Consider the following 6,068-nt stretch of genomic DNA (forward strand, 5'->3'; position numbering starts at 1 on the left):
TTGTGTGGGTGTGGTTTGATCAAATTTGGCAATATAAGCAAACAACCACACAAATGTCTACACTTATGATGCAAATGTTGCTAAATCCTCATAAGTGACAACACTTCTTTTTTTTCTTCAAATGAGCCCCGCCTACTTCAAACCAGTGAGAGGAGCAAAGACAAAAAGACAAATACAGAAATCTGTCATGTGAAATAACCAAAAACTGTTTCAAACTTACAAGAAACTCACATGTAGAACACCATTGCTCATAATGGGAAACAACAGGGCTTTTAAAAGTCCCATGGCATGAAAATTTCACTTTGAGGTTTTTTAACATTAATATGAGTTCCCCCAGCCTGCCTATGGTCCCCCAGTGGCTAGAATTGGTGATAGGTGTAAACCGAGCCCTGGGTATCCTGCTCTGCCTTTCAGAAAATGAAAGCTCAGATGGGCCGATCTGGAATCTTCTCCTTATGAGGTCATAAGGAGCAAGGTTACCGCCCCTTTCTCTGGTTTGCCCACCCAGAGAATTTGGCCCACCCATGAGAAAGAGAGAGACATCATGGCTTTCAAACGAGAAAAGTGGCAGTTGGTCAAGGCCACAACCCCACCCTCCACCTTGCCCCCCCCCCCTCTCTCTCCTCTTCAATAGCATTTGAAAGCTAAAGACACAGAAATGGCACATTCTAAGGAAAGCTCATTATGGGACTGGCTCTGCACCAAGGCTGAATTTCGGGAAAGAGACTTCAGATACAGTATTAGGGGACCACTAAGGTCTACATAAAAGAGACTTCAGATACAGTATTAGGGGACCACTAAGGTCTACATAAAAGAGACTTCAGATACAGTATTAGGGGACCACTAAGGTCTACATAAAAGAGACTTCAGATACAGTATTAGGGGACCACTAAGGTCTACATAAAAGAGACTTCAGATACAGTATTAGGGGACCACTAAGGTCTACATAAAAGAGACTTCAGATACAGTATTAGGGGACCACTAAGGTCTACATAAAAGAGACTTCAGATACAGTATTAGTGGACCACTAAGGTCTACATAAAAGAGACTTCAGATACAGTATTAGGTGACCACTAAGGCCTAAATAAAAAGCATCCAAAAAGCAGCATGTCATGGGACCTTTAACATATTCTCATAAATCAAAATATTTCGCAGAAATCGCTGGGTGAATAATGGGTGATAATTAGATTAGGGCTTTCACGTAAATTCAAGTAGTTGTGTTTCCAGTAATCAATATTGTTGGTTTACTACTCAGCGACAGTGTGAGTAGTTTATTGCGTTGTCTCTACGTGTCTTTACACTCTATTCTGACTGAAGGCCTTGATGCACGGACAACAACTTCAAGTAACGTTGATGGGCTGTGTTTAATTCAGCAGGGACTGAAACTATTGCAAGAGAAAAGATCAATGTATAGAAAGCTTTGCGCTGCCGATAACAACAATGAATTAGGGGGGGAAAGGGGGTGTGCAGTCTACTCCTTTTTTAACAGATTTAAACAAATTTGCATTACCAAAATATTTTGCATTTGCATCCCGGCCTCTGTACCGAGATGTGTCAGCAGTAGACTGGCTTTGGATTCCTGTGCGCTTAATTGATGGTGAAGAATGCTGTCTGCTTCTGACGGGAGACTGATGTTAATGAGGACGTAAAGTGGGATGCTCGGGCTTCCTGGTGATTTAAAAACATAAATATGGAAAATGTGAGAATATGGCTGGCAGGTTACTTAAAAGTTCAGGTTGCAGGGGTGTCTTCCTGATATTTAAGTGTTTATATTTTTGGGAAAAAGCAAACTTTTACATCCTCTAAAGTGTTTCTGCAATTGAAAGCGGATCGGTAAATGTATATCAACACATTGGCTCTTTTCCTCTTTGGTGTGTACGATTCCCTCAGCAATCAGCCGGGAATCTTCTCTACTCATCACACACACACACACACACACACACACGCACACACACACACCTCAGGTTTGGGGGGTTGTTAACATAACTTCAGTCAGACACTTCCGTTTAAAATATATTTAGAGATTTAATTCTTCCAGTTTAAGAAATCCTTGACTCAGAGCGGGAGGAGTTGATTAATGCAGCCGAGTCTGTCACACGGGCTACAAGGCGGAGGGAATAAAACCAATGTTTTACTGCCGAGGCAAAACGGAGCTCGAATGTAAATAGCGGGGAGAGAGAGAGGGGGTTTTGTGTTAAAGCTTCAAAACCGCCTCAACCCTGCGAGACGCCGGAGACACGCAGACACACGCCGACATAGCGGGCCGCCTCCCTGCCTCAGCGGGGCTTTGATCAGACGGAACCTTTTATGGGGAATGACTGGCGAATGCACCCGCTGCTGTCACTACAAATCTACCTCACCGAGCGCGCGGGGAAGCGGGGAGGGGGAGTGGAGGAAGGAGGGTACTGGGGGATTCGGTGTGCAGCGGTGTCTTTCATCTCGTCCTAGCCTAGCCGGCTTCACGCGGAGCGGCACCTGCTGAAAAGCTGCGCTTGACTCGCGCTACCTCCACCTGCTCGTGCGCTCAGTGTGCGCGTGCGTGTGTGATGTTAAAGAAGTTGCAATCACGCTCCTTGTGCAAACAAAGTAATCCAATTTGGACTGCTTTTAAACATTTTCACTGTATAGGCTAGTTTATATTGAATACTGCTATATTTCGTGGCTTTTGTGATATGTATTATATTACTATTTTATGTAGCCTACTGTGTTCTTTTTCATAAAGATTTGTTTATATAGGCTATAGGATATTGTTTTATATGTCTGTGGTTTTAATACTCTCTAGGCCTAAGGTAATGCACCCAATGAATATGCTATAGGGGACTTTAGGGTCAGGGTTTGTTTTTTTACAATTTTTTATTTTTTTTTACAAAAGATACTAGTAAGATTATATATTTTGTGTCCCCCCCCTTTTGGGAAAATGTGTCTGACTCCAAATAAAAGACCTATATATCCCCGGCAGTCGTTAAATTGGAATTACATTGATCCTAAGCAAGAGCCAAATAAGATAAAGATCACAGGGGGGGCGCAAGTCTTTATCTGGTTTGAGGTTGAGGTAAAAAAAATATATATTTGCACGTTAAACAAATTATGATAATATACTAGAATATATAATGTATACAATAGAAACTATATATTTTGTTGTATCCTCGTTTTTCCTGCCGCCACGGCATCACTATTTTATGAATGAAACATGGCGGAGAAACGTAACAGTGCTGATAACTCCTCTGTATCAAAAAAGAAAGTAAGGCTCTATCTCGAGAGTTACCTCAACTTTGGATTCGAGGGGGGGGCTCAGCTTTTCTTGGACTTAAGTAGGGGGGGCACCAAGGAAAAAAAGTTGTGAACCACTGCTCTAGACTGTCTGACCTTGTGAGCCCCGATCTATTCTTCCCCTCATCTCCTATACTTTCTTTCTTGGGCCCCCAACTTCTTCTTCCACACCGGGAGTGCTCTCTTCACACAACACCCGCCAGGGTGGGGGCCACTGTATTATGTCTCGTCCTCATTTGCTCTCACGCGAAGCGGTACATTCTGTACCTGTTTCATTTGTTATTATTACTCAGTGTACTTTGCCCGAGGCTACTGTGACCCTAACTATCTTATATATATTTACCGCTTAAGCTAAACCATCTGTGCGTCAGAGTTTCCTTTATTCGGAGAACCACCGTCTCTATGACAGCACACAACTCTGTGCAATAAGCATACACCAAAACACACTTGGTCGCTTATGGAAACCTTTTACATTCTTATATTTATCTGCAACTAGTAAGAACATTATTCTACAATATACATTTTTTATTAAAAACATAAAATTGAAAAGAGTATCACGTCACATCCTGTATGCATGTGTGTGCCAGCTATGCAGCGAGCTAAACACAATCAAGTTTGAAGCCAAGAGTTGGCCTTTAACCTCTTTAGTGAAAGCAATTGTAAAACCTTTTGGATTTCAAATTCTATGACTCTTATTGAATAAATTAGTAGCCTACAGTAACTCAAATTTACCGGTAGTTACGTTGTCTCTGATGCAAGTATCACAGGTGAAAGAACAACATTAAAGCAACAGTACAGCATTGTGGGAGATAAGCTTATGTCCTTCCTTGCCATTTAGATCAGACGATCAACACCTCTCTCATACAGTCAATATAAAGTCACCAGAATAAAGCCTGGAAAAGGTAACAGAAGCCACCTCTAAAGCCACAATTAACACCTTATATCTTGTTTGTTTAATGAGCACACAATTAGAAGTGTACAAAACACAAGGTACGATTTTATATGGAGTTATGTGCTGAACTTTTTCTTGGCCGGGAGAAGTAACTTTTCCTTTAAGTCCCCCCCCCAAAAAATTTACAACACAATGATTCGTCTTGTAAAAATACACTTAGTCCGCAAGTGTAAAAAAAAAAAAAAAAAAAAGACATCCTACTGACTAGCATATCAGCAATTATTAACTAGCTAGTTGTAGGCCTATTAGTAACATATTCGCCTCGGCAGGTAGTAGGCCTACGGCATGCTTGGTCCTAAAAAGGTTATCTTTTAATTTAAAAATAAAAACGTTTACAAAACAGTTATAACAAGCAGAGAACCAAAGGATAAAAGGGCATTTGTGGAGTAGGCTAAATAAAGATACCTTTGTCAATATTTGCTTAGTCACAGATCTCACCAGTGGCAGAATGTAACAATGTCAGTTAAACTGTTACCAGTAGCAACAGAATGTTCAACTGACACAAACCGTTGGTGACATAATACTCATATACAACTGAATGAAATGTAGTCCTGCTCAGAAACATTACTGATGTGCAAACAAACAGCCAGGGTTCTAAATTAGCACCGTTTACCAGCCAAATGCTGGTGAAATATGCAAGTGGCTGGTAGATTTGCTTCACTCACCAGCCAAAAAACCCAATGGTAATCTATTGAATGGCTGGTAATATTTGAACATTCATTAGCCATTTGGCTGGTAGACGAAAATGTTAATTTTGAAGCCTGCAAACAGCATATGAAAATGACTTCATCAGATCAAAATCTTCATCTGATGAAGACTGATAAAGCTCCAGTAAGTGGACCTTGAGTGGAGATTGTTTTCTCAACTGCTGTTTCTGAGGTTAAGAATCACTTGTCAGACTTGTCAATCATTTTGAGAGCGATAGCAGTTTTTGATTCTGTGTTTTACATGTTAATGGTGGGGCAACAATGTTTAGCCTGATGATCAGACTTAATTATGATTTTTGTTTGACTTGACTTGTTTGACAATTTTGTTTAGCCTATATTCGGATATGTGTCTTTTAAGATGCATTGAATTGAATATGACTGTAGTGATATTAGGGCTCTATCCAAAGTTTGCAATCTTAACTGCCCATGTTCGGGTCAGTTGTAACTAGGGTGGGGCAGTAAATTCTAGGCCTCCTGACAACATCTAGATAACCTCTCAACAACATCTCTGATAAAATAAACATGCTCCAGGGCTAGGGTTGCCACCCGTCCCTTAAAATACGGAATCGTAATAAAAAAAAGTGCATCCCGTTTGGTTTTCTGTTCCTGTAGAAGCCACAAGTCCGTATGAAATCAACATTGTTTTAAGAAAAATATCTTTGGGGCGCCCGGATAGCTTAGTTGGTAGAGCGGGCGCCCATGTGTGGAGGTTTGCTCCTCGATGCAGCGGTTCGATTCCAACCTGCGGCCCTCTGCTGCGTGTCATTCCCCCCTCTCTCTCCCCTTTCATGTCTTCAGCTGTCCTGTTAAATAAAGGCCTAAAAATGCCCCAAAAATAATCTTAAAAAAGAAAATATCTTTGGCGTCCTTTATTTTTCTGCATGAAAGGTGGCAACCCTCTCCAGGGCTCCTGTCTGGCTCTGGGCTTCAGAATCCGCCTCTCCTCGGAGGTGTCTCTGGTTGCCTAATTGTTGACGTCAAGTAGGCTACATTAATTAGCCCAGTATACTATTTTAGTTAGATCACATTTAGTTGTCACTTGCTTCCAGGACATGTGTCCCATTGGCACGCTGCATTTGAAGAAAATAACTAAAGTTTTTCCTGGCAGATATACTAATTCAACTCCTTTTCATTATCAT

This window comes from Perca fluviatilis, chromosome 18, assembly GCF_010015445.1.
Source record: "Perca fluviatilis chromosome 18, GENO_Pfluv_1.0, whole genome shotgun sequence".
Lineage (NCBI taxonomy): Eukaryota > Metazoa > Chordata > Actinopteri > Perciformes > Percidae > Perca > Perca fluviatilis.